We start from the raw sequence: 15,898 nt of genomic DNA on the forward strand, positions 1-15,898 counted from the left end.
ATGGATTCCCCTTATCTGACACATAACCTCACACTGCTAAACTTCAGTGTAACAGAATACATACAGAATAGAATAGAGATAAAGAAAACTTCTGGAAAAAAAACATACTGTAATCAATGAGACTAACACTACAGCAATCCCTGTGGTGGGAGTACTGCACTGCACATAATATTAGTAAACTACATACAGACTAAATTGAACAAGTTAAAATGCAGGTACAGGAAGCCAAAAATTGACTTTTCGTGGGTGATCCCCTGCACCTATCTATGGTGACTCAGTAGTGGGAAATTCCCTGGCCCCTTCCACAAAGTCTAAGTAGTGGAAAATCTCCCACACCCTTCCATGGTGGCTCAGAAGTAGGGAATCCCCTGCTTATTTCCATTATATCTCAGTAGTCGTGAATCCCCTGCTCCCTTCCCTAAAGTTTTGTCTCCTCAAAACCAGTAGGAAAATCGAGCTTAGCAGTTGCATCGGTTCTGTTGACCCTACCTAAGTAAAAAGCTATGTGTGCCAAGATACCAGAACAACTCCCTGCTGACTGAGGAGGCTCAGGGGCGGACTGGGCAGGGGGGCAATTGCCCCCAGGCTGCCCTAAATCATGTTGAAACGGCTGTTGCTTTATTTTTTATTGTAGTTTTAATAGCGGCCAGCAGGGGGAGCAGCTGTACATACTTAAGGAGCAGTAGAGCAGCCTGTCTCTCTATGGCACTGAAAGGCCATGTGCTGAGAGAGAAAGGCTTAGGGCAGGTGTTCTGTTGAGAACTCCAATTCCTCGAAAACTCCAATCTGACGTCACTTTCGGTGACTCTTCTATTTTCACTATCTGTTTTGCCTATCTTGGGGAGCAGCTTGCCAATCCTCTGGCATACACCCCAAGTAAACCTTGAACCCCACAAGCAGAGGCAAAATAGATAGTGAAAACAGGCGATTACAGTGCCCATCTGATTGGTTGCGAATCCTGTCACTCACTGAGACTCGAACAATCAGATGTATGGAATCACCAGAAGTGACGTCAGATTGGAGTTTTTGATGAATTGGCGTTCTCGATAGAACACAGGCTTTCCCTAGTCAAACAGACTCAGACCGCAGTCTCAATGAATGGAGGGAAAGACTGCTTGCATTAGTGTGAGCTACTAGAAGCATGTGTGGCCACCTCTACTAACTGATATAGCTGAGATTCACCTGGTCAGCTTCCAGCCAACAACTAAACAGTAAGTACATAAATGTGCTCTCAGCAAGTGTGTGGGGTTTCTTCAGGGCTGCAGTGAGATCCTCATGTATAATACAGCTAATAATATGCAGTGTGCAGCTTTTATTTTAGCGGAAGCCTTGGGATAAGCCATTTCAGTTTATGTTGTTTATTATCTGTGGCTCCTGTGACAAGGGAAAATAATAAAACAGTTTTTTTACCATTCGCAGCAGCAGTATTTGTCACCTCTGCATTGATTTACTGTGTGATGTTTAACTGTAGTTAACAGTCCCTTGCTAGGCTGCACATGTACATTTATACACAATTCTGCAATGGGAGGGGCTAGTGAGCAGGGCTGCATGGAAATATGGAACCATATTATCTTTTAAAATCATTTTGTGTTAGTGTTAATTCAGATAAGCTGTGCCTGTGCTGTTTATTCATGTCTTGGTTTCTAGGAGGAATTAGCTAACAACCAGGCTTCCTGGAGCATTTTTATTAAAGGGACATGAAACCCATCATATTTTTTTTTCATGGTTCAGATAGAGCCCACAATTTTGAACAACTTCCCAATTTACTTTTATTATCTAATTTGCTTAGTTATCTTGATATCTTTTGCTGAAAAAGATACCTAGGTAAGCTTAGGATCTGGGAGCTAGCTGCTTATTGGTGGCTGCACATATATATCTATTGTCATTGGCTTAACAAAGTGTTCAGCTAGCTCCTGGTAGTATATTGCTGCTCTTTCAATAAAGGATACCAAGAAAATGAAGCAACATTGATAATAAAAGTACACTGGAGTTGTTAAAAATGTATGCTCTATCTGAATCTTAAAAGAAAAAAATTGGGTTTCGTGTCCTTTTAAGTTATTAAACGTGTGCATCGTTTGTGGAGCTTTTGATTGCATTAGCATTCTTGCAGTATTATTAATCTGTAACTTTAAGGGACATAAAACCCAATGCTGTTGTTTTTTTCATGATTCAGATAGAGCAAACAGTTTTAAAAAAACATTCCAGTTGAGTTACAGTATTTTATCAAATTTGCTTCTTTTCTTGAAGGGGCAGCATTGCTCTACTGGGAGCTAGATAAACACTTCAGGTGAGACAATGACAAGAAGTATGTGTGTGTGTGTATATATATATATATATATATATATATATATATATATATATATATATATATATATGTTGAGTTTCAGAGTTCAGCGCACATAGAATAGAGAAAAACAAATTATGGTGCAGTATGTCAGTACTGGGCAATCAAAAACTAAACGTGAGATTTAAATGTGCTCACCTTGTTTAACCTCAAACATGTGAGGTATGTTGGAAGCATGGAGGGGATGTAATCTCTATCTGTGGTAAAGATGTTTCCAGCTGGTATGCAGAAACTTTTAGCAGGTGGAAATCTTGATATCCCTGGAGTAGAAATATGTTGGTATTTCAGACAAACTTCTCCTCTCTGGAGTTAGGTAGAGACACTTTAATTCTTTTTGCTGGATTTCTTTCCTTGTTGCTGTTTATTTCTTTTCCCCTTCTTTATACTTGAAAGGCTTCTCCTCTCTGAAGTATGGTATAAACTTTATGTATGCAAACCAATTAGTGCTCAGTTTACATACTATGAGATCAATTGTGGATATTAATTGCAGCACTCATGAGATGTGTATAAATGATGCTTGCAAGGACAACAAAGTGAAATTTAAAATAAAAACACTTTAATTTTAGGGGGGATGGACACTGCTTTAGTAAGGGGCCCCAAAACTTCTAGTGGCTGCCCTGCGTATATAACCCAGCACTATGGCGCCAACCTCGGGGTTGCAGCGCTGGTGTGGGATGCAGTGAGTACTTTGTATGTACATTCATATATTATAATATTTACTGTTTATTAGGTTAGAATACATATGGGGCTCCTCTTTGAGTCTCATTGGCATATGGTGATTGTAGCATTCAAGGTGTTAATACGAGAGATCTGTAATTTAAATAGGAAAGCAACATGGCTTGAGGTGTACATGAGGGCTGCACACACTCCATGCAGCATGAAAAATAATAGGTAACGTGTGATTGCTCTAACTGTAGGCTTATTTAGTTTAGAAGAAATGTAAAATGTTTTTTTATTTCGTTGTTAATCCGGTGTGTACAGACCGTCAATTCTACCAGCCTACATGGTTACCATATTTTTAAAGAGGCAATGAATGCTAAAAAAAAAAAAAAAATTTAAAAAAATCAGTGGTTTAAAATCATTGCAGAAAAAAAATGCTCAAAAGCTTTCCTTTAACCCCTGGAAAACATCCCCTGGCTGGCACATTCCACCAGCCCACATTTATTTAAGGAATGTAAACACTTTGATATTACAATACAACAACATTTTAAATAACGTCTAGTAAAACACCTTTGCAATAAACTTCATTATTTGCACCCTTTTCTGCAATTAGACTTTAAAAATGAAGTTTTTTTCTAATTCAAAGAATTGGAAGGGAACATGCACTATCTGTTCCCAGTAGGCTTCAGTAAAGGTTATTCCTGGTGAGTCCTGCTGGCTGTGAGTCCTGCTTTGGCCTGCGGTGGGTCCTGCTTTGGCCTGCGGTGGGTCCTGCTGTGGCCTGCGGTGGGTTCTGCTGGCCATGGGTCCTGCGGTGGGTCATGCTGTGGCCTGCGGTGGGTTCTGCTGGCCATGGGTCCTGCAGTGGGTCATGCTGTGGCCTGCGGTGGGTTCTGCTGGCCATGGGTCCTGCGGTGGGTCATGCTGTGGCCTGCGGTGGGTTCTGCTGGCCATGGGTCCTGCGGTGGGTCATGCTGTGGCCTGTGGTGGGTTCTGCTGGCCATGGGTCCTGCGGTGGGTCATGCTGTGGCCTGTGGTGGGTTCTGCTGGCCATGGGTCCTGCGGTGGGTCATGCTGTGGCCTGTGGTGGGTTCTGCTGGCCATGGGTCCTGCGGTGGCCTGTGGTGGGTTCTGCTGGCCATGGGTCCTGCGGTGGGTCATGCTGTGGCCTGTGGTGGGTTCTGCTGGCCATGGGTCCTGCGGTGGGTCATGCTGTGGCCTGTGGTGGGTTCTGCTGGCCATGGGTCCTGCTGTGGCCTGTGGTGGGTTCTGCTGGCCATGAGTCCTGCAGTGGGTCATGCTGTGGCCTGTGGTGGGTCAATCTGGCTGTGGGTCCTGCTGGCTGTGGGTCCTGTGGGGTGTGAGCTGATTCGTTGGTGCAATGGGCCACTTGACTGGATTTGCCCCCCCCCCCCCAGGCCTAGGGCTGTCAGTCCTCCCCTGGTGTCTGGTGTGCAATTTATTTATTTTATAAAATGTGCTTCATTCTCTTAGTATCCTTTGTTGAAGAAACAGCAATGTGCTACTGGGGCCTAGCTGAACACATCAGTTGAACCAAAAACAAGTCATATATGTGCAGCCACCAATCAGCAGCTAGCTTCAAGCAGTGCATTGCTGCTTCTGAACCTACCTAGGTATGCTTTTCTACTAAGAATTCCAAGAAAACAAAGCAAATTAGATAACAAAGTACATTGGAAAGAAATTAAAAATTAAAAGAGCACCTGATCAAAAAAAAAAAAATCAATGCTAAAGTATGACAAGGTTGCATCAAAATTCCAATTTATCTATCCAAAAATAGTGTGCATTAAAGGGACATTAAACACTAACACCTAGATTACGAGTTATGGGCGCTATAGGGAAATTAACGAACGCAACAAAAGTTGCGTTATTTAACCCTCTATAGTGCAGCCATTACAAGTTTTCAAACAGCCAGCTTGTGCGTACGATATGTGTTTTTAAGCTCCATACCGCACTCAATTCAAGCGCTGTTTTGACGCGCTTGTGCACGCTTTCCCCATAGACATCAATGGGGAGAGCGGTTCAGAAAAAAGCCTAACACCTGCGATCGCGGAAAGAAAAGCTCCGTAACGCAGCCCCATTGATGTCTATGGGGAAAAAAAGTTATGTTTAAATCTAACACCCTAACATAAATCCCACGTCTAAACACCCCTAATCTGCCCCTCACCGTCATCGCCGGCACCTACTAAATAAACTTATTAACCCCTAAACTTCTGGCCTCCCACATCACTACCACTAAATAAATGTATTAACCCCTAAACCAGCCCCCCACAATGCAACAACCTAAATTAAACTATATTAACCCCTAAACCTAACTCTAACGTAAACCTAACACCCCCTAACTTTAACATAATTCAAATAGAGCTAAATTAATCTTACAATTATTAACTAAATAATTCCTATTTAGAACAAAATACCGGTGAAATAAAACCCTACGCTAGCTACAATATAAATAATATTTATATTGTAGCTAACTTAGGTTTTATTTCACAGGTAAATTGATTTTAACTAGGTAGACTAGTTAGTAAATAGTTATTAACTATTTACTAACTACCTAGTTAAAATAAATACAAACTTACCTGTGAAATAAAACCTAAGTTGCCTTACACTAAAACCTAACATTACAAAAAAATAAAAAAAACTACCATTAAAAAAACAAACCCTAAAATTACTAAAAATAAAAAACTACCATTACAAAATATAACAAACGAAATTATCTAAAACAATAAAAATTATTCCTATTCTAATACCCTTTTTAAAAAAAAAAAAAAAAAAAGCCTAATCTAGAATAAACTACTAAGGGCCTTTTGTGGGCCCTTAAAAGGGCCTATTGTAGGGCATTACCCTAAAGTTAACAGCTCTTTTGCTACAAAACAAACCCCCCACCCCCCAAACCCACAAAATAAAAATAAAGTTAAACCTAATCTACTCATTGCCCTGAAAAGGGCATTTGGCTCTTTTTCCTGTCCTTAAAATGGCATTCAGTTCTTTTATGAAATTCCCAAGCCCAAATCTAAAAATAAAAACCCACCCAAAATGAAAAAAAAAAATACATTACACAAAATAACAAACAAATTATCAAAAATAATAAAAATTATTCCTATTCTAATACCCATTTTTTTAAATAAAAAAAAAACACCCCAAAATAAAAAACCTAATCTAGAATAAACTACCAATAGCCATTAAAAGGGCATTTTGTAGGGCATTGCCCTAAGTTAAACAGCACTTTTACCTGAAAAAAATACAAAGACCCACTAAAATTACAAACCCCCACCCCCACAAAATAAAAAAACCTATCTAAAAAACCTAAGCTACCCATTGCCCTGAAAAGGGCATTTAGCTTTTTTAAGAAAAGCCCAAACCCTAAACTTAAAAAAAAAAAAAACACTAACCCCCGAAGATCCACTTACAGTTTTTGAAGTCCCGCTTGAACAGTCCTCATCCAGGTGGCGAGAAGTCTTCAGGCGGCATCTTCTATCTTCATCCTGGCGGAGCGGGGTTATCCTGAAGATATCCAGTGACGAGCATCCTCTTCATACAGTCGCCGCCGTACACTGAATTTTCAATACAAGGTGCGTGATTCAAAATGGCGTCCCTTGCATTCCTATTGGCTGATTTGATTTTGGAAATTCAAATCAGCCAATAGGGTGAGAGCTACTGAAATCCTATTGGCTGTTCAAAACAGCCAATAGGATGAGAGCTTCTGAAATTCTATTGACTGTTCAAATCAGTCTATTGGCTGTTTTTTAGGGGTTTTTTTTTTTAGTTTAGAATTTGGGCTTTTCTTAAAAGTGCTAAATGCTCTTTTCAGGGCAATGCAAAGAGCTAAATGTTTTTGTTAGAGTTAGTTTTTTTTATTTTGGGGGGTTGGTTGGGTGGTGGGTTTTACTGTTGGGTGGGTCTTTGTATTTTTTTTACAGGTAAAAGAGCTGTTTAACTTAAGGCTTTTTAAGGGCTATTGGTAGTTAATTGTAGGCTAGTTTTTTATTTTGGGTGTGCTTTTTTATGTTAATAGGGCTATTAGATTTGGTGTTATTCTTTTTTATTTTTTATAATTTCGTTTGTTATTTTTTGTAGTTTAGTGTTTGCTATTTTTTGTAATTTAGTATTTTTTATTTTTTGTAATTTTTAGAGTAGTGTTAGGATTTTTTAAATGTGTATTTTAGTTTTATTTAATTGGTAGTTAGTTTAATATTAGTTAAATAGATATATTAGTTTAATTGTTAGTTTAAACTTAGTTTTTTTAATTTGACAGATAAGATTTAATTTAAGATAGGGAAATTGTAATTTTAATATAAAGTTTAGTGAACATTACAGGGAAGAATCTGATGTGAAGATGAGGTTTCTATGTAAGATACTATAAGCTAATATATAAATGCATAGATGTTGAGCTCATGTCTTAAACACTGTTGAGACATGCATTAATACATAACTATAATACTCATGTATAACTATGATATAAGATGTGACTAGAAAATTAAATATGTACCAGTATATCAAAAGAGCTGATATACAGAATAAGTCAGATAGACATATGTATTTTATTGATTGATACTACTGGTCCCTCATAAAAATGCAACTTTAAAGACATTTTCTAAAATATGATAAGTGATATACTCATGTTTGGTATCTATATATGCATGCTAGATTATATTAGATGGGACAGCTATATGACCAGACAGGTTTATTAATATCAAAAAATAGTGTATTTGATAAATATTTTCCTTTAGATATTTAAACTGCAGCAATATTTGATGGTAAAACTGCATTTCTGGTTATCTGCTGCCACCAATAGTTCAGAAATGGTATGACAGCCAAACAAATTAACTATTAGAACATATGCTAATCCAAATAAGCCAACCAGGGAGACATCTCCCAAATAACCAATCAATGCTAAGCTCCGTTAAGGGTGAATCAGGGACAAGCATTGGTAAGGGCCTATCCAATTCTTGTGGGAATGATTAAAGAGAAGAAGGAGGGGTTATATCTTTGATAAATGCCCACACACATTAGACAAAGGACACACAGACTCAAAGAAGCATACGTTTCATTTTTGGAGAGAAAAATACACAGGCTTTGTGCCAAGTATATTCTCTGCCATTTTGGGACACTTTCTTGAATAAAGGAAGATAACAATTTTGAGGACTGTACCTTTGCGCATAGTGGATAAATCCTTCTTAGATGACCCACAAGAAGAAATTTGGTTATTTGGTAAAGTATAAGCTAAATATATATAATATTTAAATCCAAGGTATTCTAAAACTATAGTTATATCATAGTTGTGATTTAAAAGGAGAGTTTATTCTTATATTTAATGTTAATTAGACCAAGGGTAGTAAGTATACTGGCATTAAATATTAATGTTTAGAAAGAACTTTGTATTTTAATATCATAAATTAATTACAGTTATTGCTATATATATATTTTTTAGAATTTGCCTTATTGTAGCTAAATAAGAGGTAATTTCAGGTCAGACATATTGGCATATAACTTGGCTATTTGCATTAATAATATATACAATTTCTGGTGTTTTTTTTTAATTGAAGTTATATAGAATCATTTGTGGGCTAAATAACTTAATTATACTTGTCTGAAAGTTATCTTAAATCTATTGAAATCCAGTAAGAGTTGGGTGAAGTATCTTGGTATATTGTTTATCTAAACACTGTGAACTTAGCGGTCCAAATTCTGGTATTTTATTGTGGTATTTTAATGCAATTATTGTGAGTAAGGTTAATTTTGAAGGTATATTTTTATGATCTGTTGTATAGAATATTGTAACGGAATAAGCGTGCATAGTTGATTCAAAGCTAGTCTATACTTAATATATTTCAATGTGTTTATAAATTTAACTAATCTCAAGAATTTAGTAATAAATATTAATTTCAATTGTTTCGTATATACATTTTAATTGGAGGTTGTATTGAAGAATAATATAAATAAATTGTATTTATAACCCTGGTATATACTGACAAGCTATACCGACAAGACTTGTAATGGCTGCGGTGCTGTTTTAATGCTGAAATTATTTTTTCAGCATTAAAACACAAACGTAAAACTTGTAATCTAGGTGTTTATAAATACTAGATAGAATGATTCAATCAAATAAAAGATTAGTCTGAGGATAACATGTAGATGGATTTTAAAAATTTTGTTAGCTGTTTAAATAGTGACAAAATAAGTGTAAAGGTTTAGTGTCTATAAAACAATGAGAGCTGCCATGTTGTAACTTAGGTTACCTTCTCTGCTGTGGCCAATAAGGGATGGTTATAAATAAGTCACTAGAGTGTGCAGCCAATGGTTGTGTGGAATATAACAGTGTTCTGCACTTCCATTTCTAACAGGAACTGAAAAGTTCACAATTTCATAATAGAATTACAGGAAGAGGAGACAAAATAAATAATAAAAGTATATTGCAGAGGTTTGTTTTAAATATATGATTAATCATTTTATATGATCATCTGAAAGTGTTTAATGCCCATTTAACAGAACATAAAGGCTTACATACATTTTATGCACATAGTAGTATTCAAAGCATAGACCAAGTTTATGCTAACTTAACAAATAAGGGCTGTTAGGTGTTGTTTTCAGGAGGGGGGTGTCAGTTCAGAACTGGGCATTGGGCACACCGTACCAGCTGGAAATTAGTACTTATCTGTTCAGAATATCCAGGAGAATAGAATTCAGACCATGCAGCTATGATTCCAAAAGCTATTCTGTTTATTGCAAGTTGAAAGGCACCTTTTATAGCCAAGAGTTACAGCATATAGTGTTAACAAGTGACGTATTCATAATTACATCATCTTACATAGTATTTCTTCAAGAACAAAGAAACTCATTTAAAATATAATTAGAAGAAAAGGAGTGTTAGGGAGTCATTTCTACAGAAATACCTAACTTCAGATAACAGTAACTGGGCCTCCTAGCCCAGCACAAATCAAAGCCGTTTGACATCTTGTAGAGATAACAATGCATCCAAGCACATTGTCAGGGCTATTCTAGCTATGCAAGTCTCCCTAACATCAGCATATTTCCCACTACATAATAAACCACTATAATAAAAGATTCATTAGACAAGATGGATTGCCTAAGACAAAATGGCGGTGAAGAACAAGATGGAGCTAGTTATGCTAACAATTCCTAACATACCACCCTTTTTTTCAGAATAACATAAAAATAGACAGGAGCAGAAAATTAGTAAAGCCTTTAACAACAGTATAAACTTAATACTACTGTAACAGGACTCTATGTGAGAATACTATAGAGCAAAATATTCACATGTCGTGTTATAATTTTATTGGCTAATAGGGCACAATTTGTCACTGCACATAGGTGCGGCCTCTCCAATACTTTCCGTCTACCCTCCAGCATCCCCAAAACTACCGGTCTATCTACACAAAGACCCAACCAGCCCCCCATCTACCCCCAAACAACGCTGCATCTTTTATTTCTCCATCTGCATTGCTAGCACCTCCCCAATATGTCCAACAGTTCTTTCTCCACAGTAAAGCATGACATGGTAACAGCACAACTGTCTCTAGGTGGCCTCTGATCAATTTAAGAACAGTCTTTGTCCTCTTAGAGCGCTTCACCTTCCTCAGACACTTTGCTTTAATACAGTTCATTTGCAGTAGGGGTGCTTATCCAGTGCTCTTCCGCAGGGAGATGCTGGAAATCTGATGGTTTGTTCATGGGGTAAACAAGGCAGCCAGTGGATCCCCATGGCAAGCAGACACTCGAGTCAGAAGGAGTCTACGAAGGAAAAAGAAACAATACAAGATGAGTACACACCCCAAAACAATCACAATTATGTCCAAATAAAACTTTCATCTTTTTTTGTAAGCATCACAATTCCTTTAGCTTAACTCATCCTATGTCATTTAAAACCAAGGAAAAACATTGTTGATATATAATACAAACTAAATACATTGATTGATTGACTTTACAGAGAATAATTTGCAGCTTCTCTATACAATTTAAACGATACTTCATGAATATTAAGCAAGTGAAAACTGCTAGACTTCATCAAGAGGCTGCATGGCTATACTAAAACTTATGCTAAGGCCTGCCCTGTAGCAAAAATGAAAAATAAAAATAAAACAGCCAATAAAAATATTGTCTCTCAAATTAATTTCTTTACACGGTTACTTGGAACTACTAAGCATAAAATAACCTAGTGTTGCTTTATTCTGCACAGCTACTATCTATAATGTTTATAATTCTCCAAATATGATCCTAATAGTCAACAATCTCATCTGATATAAACACTACTAGTTTACTAATTATTTTATGCAACCTAAATTCTCTCACACTCCTGTATGAGGAAAGAATGCAATCATAACATCATTTAAAACTACAAAATCTCTTAAAGGTAAACACATCTTTATGGTAAGATAAATCCTTTCTTTGACAAACATCTGAAATTACCAAATTCAAATTGCAGATACCATACCAATTAATAAAATGGAAAATATATTTGCTTTCATAAACTATAATTATGCTACTCCCTAAATAAATATTTCTCTGTATAATTAATATAAACTTCAAGCTGAGACATGTCCTCTTTATGTTCCATAGGGTGCAGGGTCTAAAATATTCTGATATATTGCAGCATTTTCTTTAAACTATAAAGGTGCAAACACATTTTCTCTTACTTGGTGTATTCAGTCCATGGATTCATCCTTATTTGTGGGATATTCTCAATCCCTACAGGAAGTGACAAAGAGAGCACACAGCAAAGCTGTCCATATAGCTTCCTCAGGCTCCGCTCCCCCAGTCATTCTCTTTGCCGCTCTAACAAGTAGCATCTCCATGGGAGGGTAAAGAGTTTGTGGTGTTAGATTTGTAGTTTTTATTTCTTCAATCAAGAGTTTGTTATTTTAAAATAGTACCGGTTTGTACTATTTACTCTGAGGCAGAAAGTGATGAAGATTTCTGCTGAGAGGAAAAAGATTTTAGCATGTTGTAACTAAAATCCACACAGGACTGTTGAGTACCGGAGAACTTCAGTTGGGGGGAACAGTTTGCAGGCTTAACTGCTTAAGGTATGCTCAGTCATTTATTTCTAACAAGACCTGGTAATGCTAGAAGACTGACAGAAATCCCCATGAGGGAAGGTAAGCCATTTTCTGAAATGCAGTATAGAAGGATGGCTTCAGTTAAGGGCTTAAATACTGGTAGATACTGTGATGGGCGAAATCGATTATTTTATTAATGGAATATTATATTTATTTAAGTGTTTTAAACGTTGTAAACACTTTTTGGGGTTTTTTATTTCACCTGGCATATTATCAGACGCCTAGTCTGACTCAGGAAGGCCCCATAACTCTGGACTGAAGAGGGAGGGGGCCTCATTTTCGCGCCTCAGTTGCGCAGTTGATTTTCAAGACAGCTCATGCAGCTTCATGTGTAGAGTCCTGTGAGTGCAGGAGGACATCAAGGAGGCTTATATTTCTGCTACAAATAACCCTAAGGGAAGGTAGGGCTGCAGCAAAGACTGTGGCACCGTGCTGTAGTGTGTTTAACCGGTTGTTTACTGCAATTTGCTCCGGTTTGGTTAATAAGGGGTTAATTTGTGTGCAATCATTTCAAAACATTAGGATCATGTGGTGAAATTTTCATAAAGATCGGATGTTTTTTGGTGATTTGGAAAGTGTGTGCTTTTTATTATTTAACCCCTTAACGACCGACGACGTATGCCATACGTCCTCAAAAAAAAAGCACTTAACGACCGAGGACGTATGGCATATGTCGTCGGTTAAACAGAGCACTGGAAGCGATCGAAATCGCTTCCAGCTGCTCTAACAGTATTGCAGGCTTTGCCTTGAGGTCTAGGCATCCTGCAATACTGTTCCCGAGTGCCGGGACCGGATTGATCACTCCCCCACGAGTGATCACTTCCGATTTCGCTCCACGTGGAGCCCGGCAGTGTTTCAGAGCATCGGAAGCGATCGGACACGCTTCCGATGCTCTGCTTGTGTGCTAAGTGCCTCGGTGGGTCGAGGCACTTAGTTAGTTATAAAATAAAAGTAATAATTAAAAAAAAACAAAAACGTATAAAATAAAAAAAAAGCCCTAAATAGCCCCCCCCTTCACTAGGCATCCAAGATGGCGATGCCCAGTGCATCATGGGGCCTCTGGGGGTGTCCCTAGCCTGCCTCATCATAGGGGCAAGCTAGGGTCACCCAATCTGAGCCTCCCACCCAAAAAAAATAATAATAATAAAATACCCCATTTGTCTGATCATGTCAATATTTGTAAATATTGACACTGATCAGTGTGGATCTCCCTCCCTCTCCTCAATTGCGATTTTGTTGGAGAGAGAGAGAGACCTGTTTTTTTGCAGAGAGAGATTTAATTATTTTATTTGTTAAAAAAATATAGAACCAAAGGCTCTTTTCAGAGCCATTAACCCCTAGCTTGCCAGTGATCACTATAAATCACTGGCATTAGCATAGCTGCACTTTTTTTTGCTGTCTGTGCATTTTTTTAGGGGTTAATTTTTGTTGTTGTAATTTTTTAAAAATCCAGAGGCTCTTTTCAGAACTATTTAGTTAATTTCATTTTCAGAGCCATTAACCCCTAGCTTGCCAGTGATCGCTATAAATCACTGGCAGTAGCATAGCTGTACTTTTGTGCTGTCTGTGCATTTTTTTAGGGGTTAATTTTGTTGTTGTAATTTTTAAAAAATCCAAAGGCTCTTTTCAGAACCATTTAGTTAATTTAAATTATTTTTCAGAGCCATTAACCCCTAGCTTGCCAGTGATCGCTATAAATCACTGGCAGTAGCATAGTTGTACTTTTTTGCTGTCTGTGCATTTTTTTAGGGGTTAATTTTGTTGTTGTAATTTTTTAAAAATCCAGAGGCTCTTTTCAGAACCATTTAGTTAATTTAATTTTCAGAGCCATTAACCCCTAGCTTGCCAGTGATCGCTATAAATCACTGGCAGTAGCATAGCAGTACTTTTTTGCTAGTTTATTTAGTTAATTAATTTAGTTAATTAATTTAATTTAAAAAAATTTAGTACATTTTTTCTGTGACAGATACAAAAATGTCACAGAAAATATATAGTGCTGAGGAGGCGTATGCCATGCTTGCGTCAGAGTCAGATGCCTCTATGTCTGACTCAGACCCCAATTTTGACCCTGCCATATGCTCAGATACATCACTAGATGCAGTCTCAACTGATAGTGATGTATCTGTGGCTGCTAGACCCCCTACCAACCCCCCTGCTAGCCCCCCAGAAGGAGGCGTGTTGCTGCCATTGCTGCTGAAGAGTGGGTAACAACTCATCTCCAGAGGCCAGATATCCCACCCTTCACAGCAAATGCTGGCATAAATATAGATGTGGCAGGTTTTAGCCCCCAGCAGTTTCTGGAAGTGTTTCTGGGTGATGATGTATTGGGGAACATTGTCGCCCAAACTAATTTATATGCCCATCAGTTCCGTGCTGCAAAGCCTGGAACATATTTGGCAAAGCAGCAATGGGCCCCCATCAATGTGCCAGAATTCAAAAAATTCTGGGCATTGACCATGCTGATGGGCATCATAAAGAAACCCTCCATTCGCTCCTACTTGAGTACTAGCCCCATCTGCTCTACCCCCATTTTCTCCCAGATTATGTCGAGGAAGAGGTATGAAATGATTCTGCATTTCATGCACTTCAGCGACAACAGCCTGTGCCCCCCTAGGGAGCATCCCCAATTTGACAGGCTGTATAAAATCCGCCCCCTGATAACCCACTTTTCTGCCAGGTTTGCAGAGGCTTATACACCTGGAAGGAATATATGCGTTGATGAATCCCTAATGAAGTATAAGGGAAGGCTGGGATTCAAGCAGTTTATTCCTTCCAAGCGCTCCAGATATGGGGTAAAGGTGTATAAGCTCTGTGACAGCGAGAATGGGTATACTCAGGCCTTCCGGGTGTATGAGGGAAAGGATAGCCAACTTGACCCTCCAGGTTGCCCAGAACATATGGGAACCACTGGCAAGATTGTCTGGGACCTGATATTACCCCTAATGAACAAAGGGTATCACTTGTACTTAGACAATTTTTATACAAGTGTCCTTTTGTTCAAGCTACTGTATTGCTTTGATACAGTAGCTTGCAGTACAATTAAAAAGAACCGCGCAGGTTTCCCAGGACAGCTTGTACGCACCCGGCTACGAAGGGGGGAGACCTCAGCTCTGCGCCAAGAGGAGCTGTTGGCACTTAAGTACAGAGACAAGAAGGATGTATACCTTCTTACCACCATCCACACAGAGAGGACGGTGGCGGTTTCTGTACGTGGCAGAGCTGAGATCATAAGGAAGCCAGTGTGCATCAAGTCTTATAACCGGCATATGGGTGGGGTTGATCTGGCTGATCAGCTGCTGCAGCCCTACCTAATTATGCGGAAGACAAGGGCCTGGTACAAAAAGGTTGCAATTTATCTAATGCAGATTGCAACCCACAACGCTTTTTTGTTGTTCAAAAAAGCAAACCCCAGAGTTAAAAAGACTTTTTTACAGTTTCAGCTCCAGATTATTACGGGGATTTTGTACCATGATGCACCTGCTCCCCGGGCGGTGATGGGAGAGAGCAGAGTTGGGGCTACTCATTTTATTTTTAAAATCCCCCCTACTGCCAAAGCAGAAACCACAAAAAAAATGCAAAGTCTGTACCAAGAGGGGGAAGAGAAGGGACACCATATATCACTGTCCTGATTGCCCTGGACAGCCTGCACTCTGCATTGGGGACTGCTTCAAGCGGTACCATACAATGGTCAATTTTTTAAAAAATAAATACATTTGCTGTTATATATATATATATTTTATTTTTTTTTGGTTATGTTTACAGTTAGATGTTTTATTGGTTTTTTTACTTTTACTGTGCC

This window comes from Bombina bombina, chromosome 2 (genome assembly GCF_027579735.1).
Source record: "Bombina bombina isolate aBomBom1 chromosome 2, aBomBom1.pri, whole genome shotgun sequence".
NCBI classification, from domain to species: Eukaryota; Metazoa; Chordata; class Amphibia; order Anura; family Bombinatoridae; genus Bombina; species Bombina bombina.